This window comes from Diabrotica virgifera, chromosome 6, assembly GCF_917563875.1.
Source record: "Diabrotica virgifera virgifera chromosome 6, PGI_DIABVI_V3a".
Classification (NCBI taxonomy): Eukaryota; Metazoa; Arthropoda; class Insecta; order Coleoptera; family Chrysomelidae; genus Diabrotica; species Diabrotica virgifera.
In genome coordinates this window covers 27,143,823-27,165,905 of record NC_065448.1, presented here as the reverse complement: position 1 = coordinate 27,165,905, position 22,083 = coordinate 27,143,823, and the positions used below count along the sequence as shown (strand labels likewise).

Sequence of the window (22,083 nt, the reverse complement as noted above, 5' to 3'; positions counted from 1 at the left end):
TTATAATGTTTGAAGTTTGTATTTCACTACACTAAGTATGCAGCAATAACATTTCTTCGTATTCTCTGTCCTTCTAACATACAACCATTATTTCGATTTATCTCATCTTGAAACATCATTGGAACTTCAAGATGTTCTTCACTTTACTATCTAAAAGAGGAAGACATTCAATCATAGTATCCAATGTAACACAGAAAATAAATATAATGTTTGCATTTTAGCAATTTTTGCACAATGTACTACGTAAAGTTGATACACAATTAAAAGTGACTGATAAAAAAGCATAAAATAAGTTTTGTTTCAACTTTATAACAGTAAGAAGTACATGATCAAGTGCGTTCATAACAAGTCTATCCCTTTCGAATCCCTATGCAGTAGCTATCTCGACACTTTTAACAATCACATTTAGAAGTTCAAAGGATTGTATTTCTACTGTACTTGATTCAGCATTGTTTTTAATTAGATCCATACATTTAATTGTTTAGGTAAAAAATTTGGGACAACATAAAGTTTAGGGCAACGGCCATGCAACAGCATGAATTTTGTGAACAGTGTTGCCATATCTGTTTATAATTTAGACATATGAATTTAGACCTTGTTTAAAATGTTTTTTTTTTTATAATTTAGATGTTTATTTCATAGGTTAGTTAATTCATTTAAGTTAGTTTCTTTTTATTACTATTTAGTATTTTAGATATTTTATTAGTTAGAGTTTACAGTCTACGGTTTAAGTTAGTTTCTTTTTATTACTATTTAGTATTTTAGATATTTTATTAGTTACAGTTTAGAAATCTTCACATTGTTTAGTGTTTCTATTAACTATTGCCACTATTGATTTTTATATAATTTTATTGCTTTTAATATATTTTCTGATTTATATCTAATGTCCACTTTACATCAACAATAAATTGAACAAGAAATTGACAAAGTTATTCAAGGCCAAATTTAACGTGTACAAAATGTATGGTTTGTAAAAGAAAATAAAGGAATTTGATGAAATAGAACAATTGGATATGTTTTATTTTGTCAAATTTCTTTATTTTCTTTTTATTCACGGCAAAATTGGGTATTTTGTATAAGTCAAATTTGACCTTGAATAACTTTGTCAATTTCTTGTTCAATTTATTGTTGATGTAAAGTGCACTTTACATTTGTTTTCGATTTTTAAATTATATATTGTGTTCTATTCAATTTTGAATTTTAGATGTTACAGTAAGAAATATTTTACAACATGGCAACACTGTCAGTGTTTTTAGATTACCTCAAATGTCAATTACAAATTGGTTATGTCTGGTTGCCCTAAACTTGATGTTGTCCAAAATTTGTTTCATTCAAAGATGACACATTCACAAAATAATATTTATATATATGACTTTGAGTTTCACTTAAAACAGAATTTTTCTTGAGGATAATCTGGTTTTTACTAAAAATGTCAGAAGAATCGTTTTACAAGTTGACACATTTGATTCTGAAAAGTCTTGGATAGTTTAGTGGCTTTCAATTAAACAGGAATTCCATTTCCAATAACCTGGCTTTCTTTACATTCTCTAGTTTTTTGAGTTGTTGTATATTTTCATGTCTTTTGAGAGACCTTTTTAAAATAATTTTTTTAACTGTATTGGTACTTTTTTTATGACTTTAGCAAAGGAATTGCATTTGGCCTTAATCATGCATCTTTTGTTGGCAAATCTAATTAATAAAGAGGTAACATTTAATCATAAGCTTTGAAAACAGATCAAAAGTAACCTTAAAAGTACATGGCAGTTTATAAATGTCTATTGTATAATAATAATTAGCTTTCTTAAAATGAAGTGAACTCTTGTGATAGGATAAACATGTTTTAATTGTAATACTTACAGTTTTCCAGTCGTTTAATTGATCATTTTCATTTTATTCCCAAAATAAACAGTTACAACCACATAACCCCATTTGTAATAGGTAAACAAATTCGTTATTTATATGTTATTTATGCGACTTTTGCTGTTGAATCCAATTTTAGCACATTTAAAATATATTAAATATTGTTAGCAAATCGATTTTGTTCACTAATATCTTTAGAAAACGGCATTATAAGCAGAAAAAAACAAACTTTTCTATATGTAAACATTGTAAATGTCAGCACAATAGGTCCCGACGGCGGCCATGACACTTTGGCAGTTAGGAGGGGGTACGATTACGGTTTATCCCAATAGATGGTGCCGCGATAACTAAAGTCAGCGTCCATTTTGTTCCTCTAAATTCAGTCTACCAGTGTTGCAATATCTCATAGACAGTGATATAGTGGCAATAAGTGTATTTACACCTACAGTTTAGTGTTTCCGTGAAGAATATTAATATTTTTACCGTATAGGAAATCTATAAAATATTCGAGGTAAGTAAAATATTTAAATCCTACGTTTTTAAAATTTAAATAAAAAATTTACACATGAAAGATTGTATGTATAAAGGGAACCGAGTAAAATTTTGACATGCGTCAAAATTTTCAATGTGATTTAAATATATTCATTTTTTAAGATTCCTGAGAAAACTAATAAATGTTTTTGAAAAATTTAAACGAGTTAGAATTAAAAATTACATTATTACCGAGGGCCGAATATCCCTGAAAACTTCTATAATGTTTATTTTAATAAGATACATCGGTGACAATAAAAAAGAAAATTTAGTGTGATTTTTAATTGAAAATATTTCATTTAAAAGAAACTTTTTATTTATTCTAAGGGACTTCGGCCCTCGGTAATAAAGTAGTCTTTCATTCTGCATTTAAATTTTTCAAAAATACTTTTGAAACTTTTATACTTTAGTATAAAAAACAAATATAAACAAAAATACTTTAGTTTTTTAGGATTCGAAAAAAAAAAAGAATTCATTTAAAACACATTGAAAATTTTGACATGAATAAAAATTTTGCATTTTGCTCCGTTCTCCTTAAAAGCAACTCATTTTGTTTTCTTTCTTAAAAAATTATAATTTTGAAACTTTACACAAAGTTTCTTTTTTAAACAATGATATAAATTATTTTTATATATTACCGTATTTTAAAGCCATAGGCGCAAAATTTCGTGATAATGTGTTTTCAAAGCATTAATTTTTTTCGAATCCTGAGAAAACTATTAAGTATTTTTGAAAAATTTAAACGCAGAATGAAAGATTGCCTTATTACTGATGGTCAATAGTCCCTAAAAACTTCTATAATTTTTATTTTAATAAGTTACAGGGGTGAAAAAAAGAGAAAATTTAGTGTGATTTTTAATTACAAATATCTCATTCAAAACCTTTAGTAAGTTAGTTATGGTAGGGGAGCCCCAGCGGGGATTTTTGCAGTTACTCGAGTGCGTCAGATTATCATATGGGGAAAAACTTGGTACCCTGAAGATATACCTCTACCATATATTGGCTCTTAACACAGGGGCGTTCGTTAAGGGGGGTCCGAAAACAAATTTATCCTTAAAAAAACTAGAAATTGTCAGATTAAGATAAGGTAAGTTAAGTACATGCGAAAGAGTATATATTTTAAAAATCTGACGATTTGAGCAGGGCGTAAGGAAATGGGAGAGTCCCAAAGTTTCACAAGAAAAAAGCGAATATTTCTCGAAATGAATGACAGATCGAAAAACTGAAAAATATGTGTTCAATATTTTTGAAAAATCTCGAACGATACCAAACACGACTTCTCACGGAGAGGGGAGGGGAGGTAAATTTAATATTTTAAATACGAATTCCGCGATATTTCTCGAAATGAACGTCAGATCGAAAAACTGTAAAATACACTTATTCAATATTTTTAAAAAATCTATCGAATGGTACTAAACACGACCCACCACGGAGGTGTGGTGGAGGTTACTTTAAAATCTTAAATAGGAGCCCCCATTTTTATTGCAGATTTGGATTCCTTACATAAAAATAAGTAACTTTTATTTAACGGTTTTATTTAACGGGTAAATAAAGAAAACTTTATTTAACTTTTTTTGGTTTTAGGACCTACTCTTCAAAACCCAATATGTCGCCATAACGCTCGAGGGACTGCACATTTAGCATGCTTTGCTCCCATACAACGGTACAATATTTCAAAATCTCTAAATTTTAAAGAACCGCTTGGATTGCCATGAAATTTGCCATACACATAGCTAACAAGTCAAAGAATAAAAGTGATATTGTACCGATGTGTGCTTTTGCCTTGGGGTGTGTTTCGCCCCTTCTCGACGGTGAAAAACTATATGTCCAATATAAGTCCGGAAATTAATAAAATGATTAATTTTAAGCAACCCTGCTCTATAGAGTTTTTTCATTAATACTCTTTTAGTTATTTGCGAGTGAATATACAGGGTGCGCCAAACCTCTGGTCTTCTTTGATTACGGCTAAACTATGAGATATACAAAAAAATGTTTATAACAAAACTAATGTGTATCAAAGAGGTCTATAATTTAAAATTATTTTCAATTATACAGGGTGAGTCAGAACGACGGTATGAACCAAAGTTTTATTTTTTTAAATGGAACACCCTGTATATTAAATCATTTTTGAATATATTATTTAAAAATATGAAACATTTGTATAAGGTCTCATAGGCCTAAAGTTAATAATTTTCGAAATATTTACATTTTTATTGAGAAAAATGGTAATATTTATAGGGTTGTGAATTATGTTTCCAAGGAAATAAAAATTTAGGTGATAGGTCAAAGTTTTTAAAATATAGTGTTATTTTTAAATAATTTAATATTTTTTACTTTTAGCCATAAAATATACAGTGTGATCACTATTTGCAAATACAAAATTTTCTCATTTTTTTTAAATGGGACACCCTGTATATTATTTTTGCGTTTTGTAGTAAATATTACAACCTTTCTTTTGGTATAAGGTTGTATGTACCTAGCATGTTTCGTTTTGTAGATATTTTAAAAAAACTATAGATTTTACGTGTTTGCGGATTTTTTATTTAAAATTTTTTTTGCAAAAAAAATAATTATAATCTGGTTTTAGAAACATACACTAAAATATAAAATATGAAAATAAAAACGTAATTAAAGATTAAAATAAATCGTATGCTAGTACAACTCAATTGAATTTAATAACTTTAAATTATTTTACAAAAAATATTATACCATATTAATGAATGCATAAATTAGTTACTAAATTAAATAAACAACCAAATTTTAAATCAACCGTAGTAATTTTTCTACTACAGCAACTTTCCTGTACCAAATTAATTGTTAGTTAAATTGTATTTAGTTAAACTTTTAATTTACCTTTTAAATTTACTTACATACATCTTGAGAATATAAAAATTATTATAAAGTATGCTTTGAAACAAATGAATGTTAAATGTATCATCCAAATTATTTATTAATATAAATAGTATTTACTGGTGTCACAAAAGCTGGTAATACTTTTGTAGTTGAAATTTTTGTAACAATTTTTTATATTTTAAATTTTAATTTTTTAACCGAAAAATTTTTGGATATGACATTTGTTTTGGGCGAAACCATTAGAAATTATTACCAGCTTTTGCGACACGAGTAGGTACATATATACTATTTACTTCTTAATATACTTCCATAACGTTCATTTGTTTCAAAGCATACTTTATACGTTCTCAAGATGTAGGTAAATTAAAAAGTTATTAACTGATCTTACTCGTAAATACAATATAACTAACAATTAATTTGGTACAGGAAAGTTGCTGCGGTAGAAGAATTACTACGATTGATTTAAAATTTGGTTGTCTATTTAATTTAGTAACTAATTTATGTATTCATTAATAAGGTAAAATATTTTTTGTAAAATAATTTAAAGTTATTAAATTCAATTGAATTGTACTAGCATACGATTTATTTTAATCTTTAATTACGTTTTTATTTTCATATTTTATATTTTAGTGTATGTTTCTAAAACCAGATTATAATTATTTTTTTTGAAAAAAAATTTTTAAATAAAAAATCCGCAAAAACGTAAAATCTATAGTTTTTTTAAAATATCTACAAAACGAAACATGCTAGGTACATACAACCTCATACCAAAAGAAAGGTTGTAATATTTACTACCAAACGCAAAACTAATATACAGGGTGTCCCATTTAAAAAAAATGATAAAATTTTGTATTTGCAAATAGTGATCACACTGTATATTTTATGGCTAAAAGTAAAAAATATTAAATTATTTAAAAATAACACTATATTTTAAAAACTTTGACCTATCACCTAAATTTTTATTTCCTTGGAAACATAATCCACAACCCTATAAATATTACCATTTTTCTCAATAAAAATGTAAATATTTTGAAAATTATTAACTTTAGGCCTGTAAGACCTTATACAAATTTTTCATATTTTTAAATAATATATTCAAAAATGATTTAATATACAGGGTATTCTATTTAAAAAAATACAACTTTGGTTCATACCGTCGTTCTGACTCACCCTGTATAATTGAAAATAATTTTAAATTATAGACCTCTTTGATACACATTAGTTTTGTCATAAACATTTTTTTGTATATCTCATAGTTTAGCCGTAATCAAAGAAGACCAGAGGTTTGGCGCACCCTGTATTAGTGCAGTCACTGAAGGTGGATATGAGCTATGACCTCCGATTTCGTTAAACCTCCATCGATTTGCATGAAAATTGGTGAGTGGTTAGAAGATATCTTAAGGAAGAAAGGTGACGTGGTGCCAACTTGCGCTTTTACCCTGGGGGTGGATGCCACCCCTTCTCGTGGGTGAAAATTATTTTATTAAAAATAACCCCATAATGCGGTAGAGGGACAAATTATAAGCAAAATTTGTTATATAAAGTTAAAATTAAAATTAAAATAAATCAAAACTTTTTGAGTTATCAAAGATCAAAGATTTTAATTTTTCGTAAGAAAAATGCATATTTTTAACCGATTTTTCATAAATAATTCAAAAACTATAAGATTTTGCAAAAAGTATTACTAAAATTGAATCTAATAAAAAATAAAATAAACTATTTACTAGAAAAACCTTTTAATTTTAACTAAGTAATTGAATTTTATATTTTTTGGCCAGTACCCAAATCTAAGTAGGTATTCAAGCTTAAATAACGGGAAAATGATGCATTTTATAACATAAACTTATTAAATATTTGTCAAAAAACTTCTACATATCAAATTAGCTCCCGAACAAGTTGATAGCATTAAAATTTATGCTAAAAAATTTTTTCAAAATTTATATTTTAAAATTTTTTCCAAAATGTTATTGTTTCTTTAATAACTCCGTTAATTTTTACGATCTCAGGTTCGCCTGAAAACCATTTAAAAGATAATTCCAAGAGATATTAAACCACGTTGAATTTAATCTTTTAAACCTCTTACTTTTTTAAAAATAAAAGGTTAAATGGCCCCGGTTACATGGTTCTCGCAGCAAAATTTAAGCTTTAAAAGTCTCTATCTCGGTAATTTTGTACCCTACCGAAATACTAAAAAGGGTATAATATTTGATACAGAAAAAACTAAAATTTGGTTATATATCATTTTTTACGTATATTTAGTATTTTTAAAGTTATTATCAAAGGAAAATGAAAAGTACGATAATTTTAAAAATTCTGCTTTTTTGAATTATACCTTTTTTTCAAAAATATGCATTTTTAACCGGTCAAAATTATTGAAATCATTACTTACACTAATATATAGAAATTCTTGTAAGGTTTACTATAAATTTTAATTTTTGTGGAAACTGCGAATGTTTTATTTTTCACTTTTTTCTGAAAAATTCGAAAGGGTGGTTCTCTTATTTTCATCATAACTAGTTTAATTTTAATGCTATTAACTTCTTCGTAAGCTCAATTGATAGGTATTCCGAAGGGTACACGACAATTATACCGAAATCATTAGACCGAAAGCAGTAGACCAAACTCATTGGACCGAAAAGAACTTTACCGAAACCTCACTAGAGCGAACAGCATTAGACCGAAATGGTACATATTATGTAAATTAAAAAAGATTGCAGTAAATTATGCGAAGATTTTGTATATCTGTCTTTTTGTTTATTGAATTTTTTTGTATTATTTTATATAATAAAATTCGTCTATATTATAGACCGTGTAAATTTTTACTCTGTACAGTCTGATATGAAATAATTTTCATCCGTTAAACAAATTAGTGAAGGTAAAAATAAATTAAGGCTAGAGTGACGTGAACGCCATTTTAATTGTTTCTAATAATAATCCAAATAACATTTAGTTGTATTGTAGTTACATTTGTCTTATCTCTTTTACTGCGACAAGTAAAACGAAAAAGAAAAAAATAACCAAAAAAGAAAGCAAAAAATAACAACCTCTAAACTCGCCAGTAGGTAGTTTGTGTTGCCAGTCCTAAGTCTGGGTAAAGGATGAAGGGAGGTTGATGCTACCCTTGCTCAGATTACAATCCTGTTTGAGCACGCTGTATTATGTACTTATGCTTTCCGGTCTCCTACTGTTCGGTCTAGTGAGGTTTCGGCAAAGTGCTTTCCGGTCTAATGAGTTCGGTCTACTGCTATCGGTCTAATGATTTCGGCTTTATTACAGTAAACCATTCCGAAGTACTTTGCCAAGAGCTTAGCAGGTATATTTTATAAAACGCACCGTTTTCAAGTTATTTATGCTTGAATAATTAGATCTGAGTACTCGTCGAAAAAAATATACATTCAATTACCCATTTTTGGCATTAACTTTTTTTTGTAATAACTTTTTTGCAAATTATTATAGTTTTTGAGTTGTGTGAAGAACAGCTTTAAAACAAGCATGTTTTTACGAAAAAATAAAAAATTTATCTTTAATACATCAAAAAGTATTGATTTATATTAATAACTATATACATCAAATTTTGCTTAGAATGTGTCCCTGTATCGGTTTGTCGTATTATTTTTAATAAAATAATTTCCATCCCCGAGATTTTGAGAAGGGGTGGCATTCACATTATATCAATTATATTAACATAATATCAATTTGCTTAGTTATGTTATTTAGGTATGTGACATCCACGTTGCACCTCTCATTTTAAAAATTATTTACTCAGTGATTTGACAACCGATTTTGAAAAACTTTATATCGCTGGATAGGTGAATGACATTTCTTTCAATTTACAAAAAAATATACTGGGTGTTCCATGAAAAAAAAGTCAACAACGTTTTTTTCAAAAATCCGCCATTTTTCTTTTCGTATTTGAAAGCGATATAGAAAATTCAATCCATTCAGACAAAACTTTCACTAAAATAAAACATTTCAGCGAAAACCGCATATTTCTGTCTTGAGCCGTTTAGAAGTTATATGCAGTTAAAATGGGGAAAAATATAAGTGGACACCCGGTATTATTTGTTGGTGCAACTGGACATTAATTTTTGAGTTATTTGCGAAAAACTGTCTAAAAACATGGTTATTTTGTTAAAAAATGAACATATTCACTCACAAATAACTCGAACATAACCTTGACTTAGTGAAAAAACTCAATAAAACAAAAGGTTCTTAAAATTAGTCAGTTTTCCATTTGGACGTATATTTTATGACCGCCGAGAAGTAGTAAAACTTACCTCCAAGGCAAAAGCACACATCGGCACAAAATCATTTTTTTTCTTTGACATGTTAGCTATGCGTACGCCAAATTTCATGTCAATCCAAGTGGTTCCTTAAAATTTACAGCAAAAACCGTGAGAAAATGTACTATTTCTGTTTATTCTAACGTACTCTAGGTTTATAACCAATGCGTTTTGCCTGTACAAACGTATGGAGAAGAGACTTTAACACCGACGCAAAAATCCGCAAATAAACTCAGAGTTACACAACGAGCCATGGAACGTGCAATGCTAAACGTGAGCCTTCGAGACCACAAAACAAACCAACAAATCACCAACAAATCAGGCAAAGATCAAAGACGTCATCGAAATAGCTACAACGCTTAAATGGAACTGGTCAGGACACTTAGCTAGAACACAAAATGGACAATGGATACGAAGAATCATGGAATGGAGGCCCAGAAACTATAAAAGAAGCCGATCACGACCACCGACTAGATGGACCGACGACATAAAAAGAGAAACTGGTTACAAGCGGCCCAGTGTAGAGAACACTGGAAAGAACTAAGGGAGGCCTATGTCCAGTAGTTGGCATGATTGGCTGATTGATAATGAAGGGACTTTCTGTAATAACGTAATCTTTCATTCTGCTTTTAAATTTTTCGACTGTAATAATATACGCCGTCTGTAATAACGTAACGGGCCGTCTGTAATAACTTAATATTTCATTCTTATTTTAAATTTTTCGAAAATTTTCCCTTAATTATTAACATCATGAATCCCTTGAATATGCCATTTGGTATATTAAAATTTTAATGAAGGTGATTTTGAATTTAAATAATGTTACTTCAGTAATAAATAAATGGCTTTTTACAGATGTCTGGAAACTGGAAATATATGTGCGTATTTTAAGTATGGTTTATCACCTTATAAAAGTCCTGGATTAAGACTCTTCAGATTTCCAATAAAAAATCTTTTGACTTGTAAAAAATGGATAGTACACTCTGGTAAATAAATATTAACTTTATATTTTTGCATTTTACACCGTTACGCAATTAACTTGAATTTTTTTTTTCCATTATTTTTTCATTATTGCCCCAATGCACGCGTCATATTCCATCCATCCATCCAATGGCACTACAGCCCAAATCGAGCCTTGGTCTCCTTCAATAAGCTTCTCCAATCATTTCGATTTACCGCTGTTGTTTTCCATGAACGCGTTCCCAAGAAGTTCCTGGCATCCTCATCGACTTCGTCTTCCCATCTCTTTTTAGGTCTTCCAACAGGTCTTCTTCTCTGCATTCTTGCATTCAGCAATTTTCTGGGGATTCTATTCTCATGCATGCGGACCACGTGCCCTGCCCACCGTAATATCTGCAGTTTAGTGTATTGTGCTAGAGTTTGTTCGCTATATTGCTCGTGTATTTCTATGTTATACCTAATTCGCCAGTTGTTATTGTCACTTATTGGGCCCAGTATCCTACGCAATATTTTTCTTTCAAACATATCTAATGCATTGGCAGATTTCTGTGTCACCACCCATGTTTCACAGCCATAACTTACTATGGGCCTGATTATTGTTTCATAGACCCGGAGTTTTGTTTTTATTTTTTTTCCATTATTTTTTCATTATTGCCCCAATGCATTCGTCATATTCGAGATGCATTAATTTGAATTTTATGTTTTTGTTGGTACAATAACTCCTGTGTTAACAGCCAACTGTACTAACAGCCAGTTTCAAAATTGTCCAAACCAATTTTATGTAGATTCCTTATTTATGATCTGGTATTTACGGCCAGCTTTATAAAGCGGACGAATCCAAATAATCTCATATAATTTTGAAAGCCCATTTCATAGAAATTGAGCTGTTGATATCGATCAAATATTCTTGTCTGCTTTATGCAAATACCAAATGAGAGTGAGATATCTGTTCCTCCAGATTGTGTTGTTGAGACATCCTGCTGTTCTGTTCTCCCATTCTCGAGAAAATAAGTTTATTCTAACCCAAACGTCCTCACTGTATGATCTGTAAGTTTCATCCGTTCAAAGTGCTCATTTTTGAAAAAAAAATGTTTAAAGTAAAATTTTTAATTTTTTTTTTTAATTTGAAAAAAAATCCTTTTTTTTTTTTAAATAACTTAAAAATTATTCGTGATACCAAAAATCTCAAAGAGTAAAAAAATGTATGTCTTGCATTTTTCCATGTTTTGAATGTTTTTATTTTCCTGTAAGACAAACATTGGTTAAGATATGCCTGTCCAAAATTTGCACATACTCGTGATTAGTGACTCGTTCAAAATATTTTAACTATAGCATGCTACAGCGTTTTCAAAAATAATCACTTTGAACCCATGAAACTTACGGATCATATATACAGTTGAGTCCGCGAATCTTTACCCGTGCGTCATCATTTAAAGCATACGAAATAAGGCGATGATAAGTCGGAAATTGAAATTTACTTTGCGTTTAGTAAATTTCAATTTCCGACTTATCATCGACTTACTTCGTACGCTTTAAATGATGACGTACGGCTAAAGATTCCCAGACTCAACTGTAAACAATAAATTATAAGTAAAGTAACCTCAATCTGAAATTTTAATTGCACGTTTATCTCTATTAAATCATTATAAGTTTATTTTTAATTTTGTTGTATTAATATAATTCTAATGTTGAATGGGTTGCATGTGAGACTTCATTTTGAATGAAGTAAAAGACAGCCGTACTCTCAATCATTTATTGTAATTTCCGACAAAATAACTTCCTGTCGGAAGTTACAATAAATGATTGAGAGTACGTCTGTCTTTTACTTCATTTAATCTAATTCTATCTAATTTTGTAAAACTTCGAAGTTCGTCCGTCCATCTCATCCGCGGTCTTCCTCTTTTTCTTTTCTGTTTCCATGGTCGCCAGTGTAGACTTCGCTTATTCCATCTTCCATCTTTTTGCAGCAGAACGTGGCCGGCGAAATTCCATTTAAGTTGTGCAACCTGTCTTGATACATCGTTCTCCTTTGTTTTTCTCTTATCCACGAATGTCTTTTCCTGTCTTTAAGACCGATACCCAGCATCTGTCTTTCCATTGGTCTTTGTGTTTTGGATATTCTGTCAATGTTTTCTTTTGTGAAAGTCAAAAATCCATGTTTTTGAGCCATATGTGATAACTGGTAATATGCACTGGTTGATTACTTTCGTTCGAATATTATTGAGGGTACTTTTTATGCTTTTAAAGTATACATATGATAGTTTAATATTGTGAATATAATTGAATATATTTTGAATACAGAACTTAAATTGTTTTTTTTTTCTTTACTGTACAGAAAGTTGATTTTTTTCAGTGGTGCTAAATATTAATATTGTTGTAGGGAATGCCGCATTGGGAATTCTCGAGTTTAGCGAGCGGATTTAAAAAAAAATATATACAGTAAGCATTTTGATGAAATTTTTTTAAACACGAAATATTTATCCGCTACTGCTGTACCAAAAAAATACAGTGAGGAAGAAGAGGAAGCTTTGTTACCGACACCACGTGTTTTACATACGTATTCGAGAACAAAACAACCATCAACCAGTGACGATATAGTTTCTAACAGTGATAATTCTGAACTTAACGATTTTGTCGCTATCACCATTGGTCAAGAAAAAAAATTTATAATTATCATACACTTGAAAGGAAATTGTCTGCATCTCGAAAACGGATTATTCTTCTGGAAACTCGTATAACAGTACTAAAAAGGAGTCCGGTTAAGATTGGACAAAATCTGTACAAACTGCACCAAAGCCACAAAATCAGTTTTCCGCTGCGTTGCTGAAAATGCAGTTGCATAAGAAAAACGAAAGTGGTCACCAATAGAAAAAACTGCTATTGAAATTTTTTATAAAGGACCTAGCACGTATAAATTTCTGCGTCGAAAAGGAGTTGCATTACCAGCGGGTCCAACACTAAAAACATGGATTGCAAACTTTACCTGTAACACCGGTTTCAATAAAAACATATTTTATATTATAAAAAATAAAGCAGTAAGCATGTCTCCTACAGAGAAAAAATCAATTTTAATATTCGATGAGATGGCCATTAAGAGTACAATAGAAAACTTGATATTATTGAAGGCTTTGAGAAGAGAATACTATTTTTTTGCAATACTTTGTAATTTAAAATTATTTCATTAATATTAATATTCCTCATTATTCCTTTTCATAAGGGTGGTGAAAAATCTAATTTTAATTTAAATTTACTAATTTAAAAATCGATGAAAAATTTTTTTTTTGTGCCGATGATACCAGTATCCCTTGGAGCAACTAAAGTATTGCAACTCTTCATGCAACTAGGTATAACTTCTGACCTACTTACGAGAAAAACCTAGGCTGACTCTAATTTACTACCTTTTAACGTGCAGAAGACAGTAGCATTATCCTATAAAGGCTCTTCAATCCTTGCTTCTTAATAACAGCCCGAACAGTACCGTCGATTTTGAAAAATTTCTTGCTATCTTTTAGACAGAAACCTCAAATGGTCCCTTCATTTGGATTTGTTAAATGAGAAACTCGTCTCAGCGTTCTATTCAATAAGACCTGTTTCAGAAGATCATTGCAGAAGTTACTTAAAAGATCACGGATCACCAGAAATTCAACATTCGATGTCTATTTGCCGATCCCGTCCACTGAGTTAGTAAACCAGTCCATATTATATTCCGCAAAAAAACTGTGCAATCATCTCCCTTTACAACTTAAATCTGCAACATATTTTCACAAGTTCCGTAAAATTACAAAATATTATCTATATAAAAGACGTAGAAGCAGTAGGTATATCTTAATGAATAAAAATAAGAAATTACAGTATCTTCTATGCACAAGTAACTAAAGTATTTTTATCATTATTTGGGTGTTCGACCCAAATCTATGATATTATATTTGGGTGTCATACGTAGCAGCCTTAACTTATTAGTTCCTAAGTTTGTATTTTGTTTGTTGTATGTTCAATTTGCAATTTATATAAGTTTTACATTATATTTTTTAATGTTTTACTTTCATTATCTTTTATTTTGTAATATTGACTATATATCTAGTTTTAATAAACTGTATTTATTTTGACTATAAAATTGTTTAACTTTCAGTGACAATAAAGAATATTTCTAATAAACATATTAGATCGGACGAATTGATTGAAAAAAACCATTTTCACTTATGTAAACAATGGTTTGTGTACTTATATAAAATAAATAGTATTATTTATTTCAGTTTTGTTAATTATTTTATCTCAGAGAGAGAGAGAGAGAGAGAGAGAGAGAGAGAGAGAGAGAGAGAGAGAGAGAGAGAGAGAGAGAGAGAGAGAGAGAGAGAGAGAGAGAGAGGAGAGAGAGAGAGAGAGAGAGAGAATAAACATTTTTGTAGTTAAATAGCGGCCGGATAGCTCAGGTGGTAGTCAGGCTAAATGAAATGAGTACCTTGGATAAAACCAGGGGTAATACTAATCGGTTGAATCGTAGCACTGGCCCTGTTACCTTCCTTGTATACCCTTAGGCCCTAGAGATAGCAGATTAATACCCTGCTACATTCCCAAAGCCGCGTCAGCGGTATAAAACGGGAAAGTATTATTATTATTATAGTTACGGGAGAAAAGCAGTGGTGTTAGTAACAGTACTATACAACAGCATACTACATCTTCGCTACTTTCATATTTGACTTCGATATTTCCAAGTCAAAATTGAAGACAACTTCTCAAATTACCACATCATCCAATCTGGCGTACCACAGGGTAGCGTTCTCGGCCCATTTCTCTATCTGATATTTACAGCCGACATTCCAACCAGAAATGATACCTTATTAGCTACTTTTGCCGATGATACGGGAATCTTAGCAGTGGATGTCGACCCTAATGTAGCATCACAAAAAGTTCAAAATCATCTAGACCAATTAGAAAACTGGCTCAAGCGATGGAAAATAAATGTTAATGCCAGCAATTCAGTACAAATTACTTTTACAACCAGAAAATATACATGTCCTCAAGTTTCTATAAATAATACTCCGATTCCCATCAAGCCAGTTGTCAAATACTTGGGATTGCATCTGGATGAAAAACTCATATGGAAAACGCACATTAAAATTATGTAAACAATTAAATCTTTAAAAAATATGAACTGGCTATTTAACAAGAAGTCTCAGTTATATCTTGAAAATAAACTGCTTCTGTACAAAGCTATACTTATACCAGTTTGGTCTTACGGAATAGAACTATGGGGCTGCAGTAAACCTTCAAATACTCCAAACATTAGCTCCATGATATGTATCCAACCAGACACTTCACAATGATCTGGACATCCCACTAATCAATGACTTAATAAAAAATCGTTCAATAAAATATAAAAATCGCACCACTGACCACACCAACGACTTGATAAATAATTTATTCACCCAACCACTTGCTGAAAGAAGACTAAAGAGAATATGGCCAGACGACCTACCACAATAAAGAATAATACTTAGAGAACCGTCACTGGATGGTACCTAACTCACCTTAATTTACTTTCAGACTATTTACTTATTACTTTGTGTTTAGAGTAGACTGTAAAAATGCAGTGTATCAAAAAAAATTATTATACAGCACTAAAATGTATTTTGAGTTAAATAAATTACATACGTTCTTATTTTTGCGTCAATTAATTTAATTCAAAAATAGTCGAGTATATTTTAATTAAATATTAAATCCTTTTTTAACAAATCAATAAACAAATTAATTGTCCGGTGCACAAATAAGTATTTTTCAAAGAAAATTTTACGGCAGCATTTAAATCATTTAAATAAATTACTGGCCAATTTAGATTTAGCAAATCTCAAATTATAAAAAACAATTTAAAACATTTGCTCGAAAATGTCAAGTTATCAATCTGTCACAAAACGAATTCAATAGTAATAACAATAAGAGTATTATTTAAGTCTTATATTTTCTTCACAATCTGGCATCCTTGTACATAGCTGTATTAGAGATGCTCAGATATTTATGTACAGCTGGTTCCTAAAAAAACTGATACGACTCTTAGTAAGATTTGATCATTTTGAGCAGTGTATAATTGGTCTGACATTATATTATATTTATTATGACAGACAAATAATAAAATAAACAAACAAACAGCCATTTTTTGAGGTTGAAGTTATCTGACAAATTTTAAGATTTGGCAGTGACAGTGACAGTATGTAAATAATAAGTATTTATCCTTCAAAATATAATAAATTAAATATAATTAAACTCATATTCATTATATCACACCTCATCAAAAGCTTTTTACAAGAACATAGTCAGCGATTTGGATGTGGCTTAGAGCCAGACTACATCAAGATCGCCTATAAATCGTGCTGGTAATTGCCTTGCAGCGAGACCAAAAACAAAAAGAAGAAGAAAAAGAAAATACACTGCTCAATTTTCTACAAAATACGCTTTAAGAGTCGTATCAGTTTTTTTTGGAACCAGCTGTACATAGTAGAAATCTGCTCCGAGTAGAAATCTGCTTCGAGTAGAAATCTGCATACAATTAAATTTCTGGCTATAGTTTTCGAAATTCATTTCTAGAGGCCGGCACCTCACGGCAAAATAAAAGTCAAATAACTCTGACATTAGCTTTGTCTAACTATGTGTAAATAAATAAACAATGTCCCTAGATTTCAAAAAAAATCCCTCCAGAGCTCCAAAAGCTTCAAAAAATCCCTAGACATGGTAACCCTGCAGTCAATACGGATGAAATAGGCACAAAGACAACTAATGCAGCCACGATCAGGGTTGCCAGGTCAGTTTTGATATCTTCAGTAGTTTTGCTTTCAAAAAATCAGTAGCCATCAGTAGATTTTTTAAGCCATTTATAATACAGTAAAACCTCTGTTAACGGCCACCTCTTAAAATCGGCCACTTCTACTAACGGACAGTTTTTAAATAACGGCCAGTTTAAAATTCACCAAAGGCCGGCGTAGCCGAGTGGTAGTGTGCTAGGCTAGCGTGCCGGTGGTCCGGAGTTCAAATCCTACCGCCGGCAAGAACAACTAGACATTTTTAAAATGTTTATAGGCCCCAGGTTGACTCAGCCTGAATAAAATGAGTACCTTGGGTAAAACCAGGGGTAATAATAGGCGGTTGAAGCGTAGCACTGGCCCTGTTACCTTCCTTGTATACCATAGGCCCTAGATATAGCAGACTACCCTGCTATACTCCCAAAGCCACGTGAGCGGTATAAAACGGGAGACTATTATTATTATTATTAAAATTCTCCAAACTAATTATATTATGTAGATTCGCTTATTTATGAACTGGTATCTACGGTCACCTTTATATTACGGACGCGGCCAAGTAATCTCGTATTTTTAAAGCCTTTACATACTATATTTATTTATTTGGTCTTTTATATTGTACCTAGTAGTAAAGTGAGTATTTATATTATACCGTCTTTTATAGTGAGCGCGTAAAAGTGAGCAAATAAAATAATTCTTAACATTTATTGCTAATAAACATTTATTGCTTCAAACATTAAGATAATTGAAGACGTAAGTGGATACAGGTCACATGTCACATTTTTTGAGAAAATTGTTTTATTAGGTTCTTGTTCTTCGAATGTGCTGTTTAGAATTTTAAATTTTTAGAATTTAGAATTTTAAAATAACCTATTTGTACTCAAATAAAAATAATAGGAATGTATTAAAGTAATATTCACACTAGATTTTCGAAATTCTAGTGGATAAAGGTATTATGTACAAAATCGCGTGGTTTTGGACATGAATACCTTTATCCATGTGAAATGCGTAAATATGGAGAATTTTTTCTACGACTTTGGAGATCTGCTGGTAAACCTCCATTTATGTAAAAGCAAACAAACAGTTCAAATGAAAAGGTTAATTTTCGTGTTAATGTAAAATCGACAAGATAGTGGACGAAATTGGCTTCTATCTCTATAATACATACCTTAATGACTACATGACATTTTAGCAAGTAGATTTAAGAAAAAAAGGACAGCACATCTGACGAGAACTGAATATAGACCAAGAAAACTGGAAAATAAAACTGGCGGTCTGAGTTTGGAAAAACTGCAAAATTTAAGAGACTATGAATAAAATTTGTTTCCTAAGAGTATAGATGGTTTTATGAAAACACAATGCATAGAGGAAAATAAAGAAAATCCCAAAAAGAAAAGAAGAACCTAATAAAAAATATGTGTTTTTTTTAATTTTACATTTTGTATTGTAATTTTTTTGAAAATAAATGCTCATTTTTGATACTTAACTGTTTTATCCACTTAACCCTAACATTTTTTTATTATTTTTATGTGGATAAAGGTAATATGTCCACAAAAATTGAAATATTTGGCTTAAGTTAACTTTTTTTAAATTCAATTTAAAATTTAAAAAAAAATCACCTTCAGATACCTGTTTAAAAAAGAGTAGCAATGCAAATTTATAAAATAAATAATTAACTTGGAACAAAAGACACTAAAATGCTCATTACTCAAAAACATTATTTTGTGACATACGACCTTTATCCACTTACGTCTTCAATTATTTATACAGGGTACAAAAAAATTATTGAATTAAATTAATTGACACAAAAAGGAGAATGTAGGTATGTAATTTACTTAATTCAAAATACATTTTACTATTGCCAGAAAACATCAAAAAATATTTATTTGCTAAATAAATAGTTTTTCTGCACGCTCTGAACTTATTGGAAAAAGAATAAGTACAAAGTACTAAAGACAAAAATTACCCGTTTCTTTTACCAAAAAATAAAGTACCTATACCTATTCATCAGATACTAAATCACCTCATAAATTATATCGAGGCGTCGCAATACCCGATGGTTTGGTTGTTGACACATTTCTCTCTTAACGCAAGAGTCCCTTTGTTATCTTAAGTAGCCACTTGACATCATTATTACCATGACAAATTCTAAACATCCCATATACCGACTATTTTTAGAAATTTAGGTAAAGTGAAACCAAAGAAGATTATCACGTTTTTGGATGTTGGGTTTTGAATTTTTTTAGATTTGTTAGAAGTTTTCAGTAGCTCGGTAAAATTCAGTTCAAATCAGTAGGTTTTATACAGTGATCAGTAGATTGGAGTTCAAATCAGTAGTTCTACTGAAAAATCAGTAGACCTGGTAACCCTGAGTACAGTACTGGCGCGCCCAATCGTCCGATGGTCTGACTCACGCTCGCTCGTCATGGTCAGTTCGCCCTCTGCCGCTCCCCCTCCCCCACTCACTTAGACACTATCACAATGCACTGCTGCCGTACCGTCAGTCAGTGCCAGGGTTGCCATATTACACGAATTATCGTGTAATTACACGATTTGTTCCTATTTTACACGATTACACGAATCAGGTACGAAATCTTACGATTTTTACCATTAAAAATTTTCAGTAGTGTTTTTAATACATTTTTATTAAAATTCACTTAATACTTCCCTGTATTGTTTAAAAATTACTTTGCAAAGAAAAAGAAATCCTCAGATATTTGTAATCTATACTTTCATACCTAATCATAACATAACATGATGATAACATAAACATCATTGGAAGAGTCTCAAGTTAAGTACTCATTTACACTAAAGTAAAATATAGGGGAATCCCCTGAAAATATTAGGAAGGTATAAATATTAGCCAGTCACCAACCGTTCTTGAATGGTTACGCGCATTCGCGATAGCGAATAATTATGCGCAGTAACACAGTTTTCGTTACTGCGCAGACTCGTAACCATTCAAGGACGGTTTATTAAGCATTTTCCGACTTACGATTTTACACGATTTTCAGTAGTCGAGTTTCACGATTTTTGCTTCACTTCATCTGGCAACCCTGGTCAGTGCTCGCATAGTTCGCTAGCACAGTAGTTGACTGTCGTCTGTCGCTCTTCATTACGTGATTTTATGTTCAGTTTACTTTTTACTTGCTTATTGTGCGTGTTAGTTTTTGACTGATTTGTAAACGATTTAAAGTGGTTAAAAACTGGATCGGTTAAAACAAATCAGACTGATACGGCAAGTCAGGTGCTTAGCAAGCCTAGTACGTCCCGGGACTCAGCAGCAGAACATTCTTCTTGTGTGAGTACCAGTGATAGTAAACCTCAGAAATCTAGTACTAGTACTGGAACTTCCTCAAAGAAACGAAAATATTCAAAAGAGTACTTGAAATATGGCTTTTCGTTTACTGGAGAGGAGGAAAGTCCAAACCTACTATGTGTTGTTTGTGGAGAAGTTTTAAGTAATGGTAGCATGAAACCTTCCTTACTTTTGCGCCACCTTGAATTCAAACACGCCCAGCACAAAAATAAAGAAATTACCTATTTTGAACGACTTTCAAAAAATTATGGGAAAGATGGCGTGGTTTTTTCTTATTTCGCATCAGTTTATAGAGATAATGAAAATGCTCTGGAAGCCTCTTTCAAAATTAGCTACCATATTGCAAAAAGTGGTAAAAACCACACAATAGGTGAGGATTTGATAGCCCCTTGTATAAAAGATGCTGTTCAGTGTATGTTTGGTCAGGACTTTGTTCGTAAGGTGAACTCCATCCCGCTGTCAAACAACACAGTTTCACGGAGAATTCAAGACATTTCTAAGTACATTGAAGAAAAGTGGTTCAGCAATTAAAAGACAGTGATTTTTTTTCCATCCAAGTTGATGAAAGTACGGACATTGCTGCCCTAGCAATCGTACTTGTTACTGCAAGGTATGTAAATCCCAACAAGGAGTTTGAAGAAAATCTGTTGCTGTGCCATGCATTAACTGAGCGTACTACAGGGGGAGATTTGTGCAATTTGATTTATAGCTACTTCTGTGAAAAAGAAATAGACTGGGGTAAATTGTGTGGTATATGCACTGGCGGAGGAAAATCAATGTCTGGCATATATATATATATCGGTCTTCGGGGGCGCGTAAAAGAAGTGGCCCCCCACGTAGCATGGAGCCATTGTTGCATCCACAGACAGAGTCTTGCAGCCAAAAAATTGCCGTCTTCTTTGAATGATGTTCTTAATGAAGCAGTTAAAGTAGTCAACTTTGTTAAAGCCAATGCAACAAACTCCAGACTGTTCAAAGTGCTTTGTGAAGGTATGGGTGGCATTCACTCCACGTTGCTTTTGCACACGGAAGTAAGGTGGCTATCTCGCGGGAAGGTTCTTACAAGACTTTTTGAGCTCAGACATGAACTGCAAGTATTTTTTGAAGAGCATCCTTTTTATTTAGCCTCCAAGTTTCATGATAGTGACTGGCTTCAAAAGCTTGCTTATTTAGCAGACATTTTTTCTCAGATCAATAAACTCAACTTAGAGTTACAGAACAGCTCAATTACAGTATTCAAAGTTGCTGACAAAATTGAATCCATGTTGAAGAAAATTGATTTTTGGAAAACCTGTATTCAAAACAATCAAGATGAAGTTTTTGCCACGCTTCATGATTTCTTGAGTGACAATAATCTGCCCATATCTGACAAAGTGAAACATCAAATAGTGACACATTTGACAAGCCTGAAGGACTCTTTTAGAAAGTATTTTCCTAAACGAGGTGACGGAGAGAACTGCTACATTGACCGTTCATGAGATGGAAAAGCTCC

At 31.2% G+C, this 22,083-nt stretch overlaps 2 long non-coding RNA genes across 2 annotated transcripts; one reads left to right on the top strand and one right to left on the bottom strand.

The window, feature by feature from the left end:
• On the bottom strand, positions 1-2,033 carry LOC126887399 (uncharacterized). Its single transcript, XR_007699052.1, has 2 exons — positions 1,858-2,033; positions 1-150 (listed from the first exon to the last, which is right to left on the bottom strand). It is a non-coding gene; the product is annotated as an uncharacterized LOC126887399 (long non-coding RNA).
• A 102-nt stretch (positions 2,034-2,135) lies between these two features.
• On the top strand, positions 2,136-14,734 carry LOC126887397 (uncharacterized). The gene is made up of 3 exons (XR_007699050.1): positions 2,136-2,371; positions 10,380-10,510; positions 12,865-14,734. It is a non-coding gene; the product is annotated as an uncharacterized LOC126887397 (long non-coding RNA).
• The last annotated feature ends 7,349 nt before the right edge of the window (positions 14,735-22,083 follow it).